This window comes from Penaeus monodon, chromosome 23, assembly GCF_015228065.2.
Source record: "Penaeus monodon isolate SGIC_2016 chromosome 23, NSTDA_Pmon_1, whole genome shotgun sequence".
In the NCBI taxonomy this organism is placed as follows: Eukaryota; Metazoa; Arthropoda; class Malacostraca; order Decapoda; family Penaeidae; genus Penaeus; species Penaeus monodon.
This window is the reverse complement of record NC_051408.1, coordinates 2,757,321-2,757,845: the sequence shown is the minus strand read 5'-3', so window position 1 is coordinate 2,757,845 and position 525 is coordinate 2,757,321. Positions and strand designations below refer to the sequence as shown.

The 525-nt window shown below is 55.2% G+C and overlaps 1 long non-coding RNA gene across 1 annotated transcript in view; it reads right to left on the bottom strand.

The window, feature by feature from the left end:
- LOC119588338 overlaps nt 1-413 on the bottom strand; it is a 5,512-nt gene extending 5,099 nt beyond the window's left edge. Inside the window, exon 1 of the long non-coding RNA XR_005230073.1 lies at nt 365-413. This is a non-coding gene — a long non-coding RNA (uncharacterized LOC119588338). The remainder of the gene's footprint in view (nt 1-364) is intronic.
- Between the last annotated feature and the right edge of the window lie 112 nt (nt 414-525).

Sequence of the window (525 nt, the reverse complement as noted above, 5' to 3'; positions counted from 1 at the left end):
TCTCAAGCGCAGGTGTATGAGAGGGCAAGGAACTTTGCCACTGATTCCCCGAAATTCCTCTGAACAACAAACACTCAACCATGCAATTATTTTCATGAAGGGCGTCACCATACACCAACCGCATGCCTCTAAACGTTCTTATTCCTCACCAGAAAAAACCCGACTGTGACAACAGCTCTGGCAACCGCTGACATCACTGACAGAGGCTTTGGCAACGTCGCTGGCATATGCTCTGATAACACTTCTGGCAACACTGACAAAGGCTCTGGCAACGTCACTTGACAACCGTTCTAGCAGCAGCTATGCCACTATCTCTGTCTAACAAAAGTTCCCTCAGCATCACCTGACAACACCTTTCACTCACTCGATCTCCCTGCTACCTGAGCTCCCCCTCCACGACGCCGCCTGGCTGAGAGGCCGCGGGACCTGCCTGCAGAAGGCCACGACGAGAAACCGGCCTTCAGGGGCGCGGCCACCACGCGGCTGCGGAATTCCTCGGCGTGGCAGATCTCGGGGCAGGAGGCG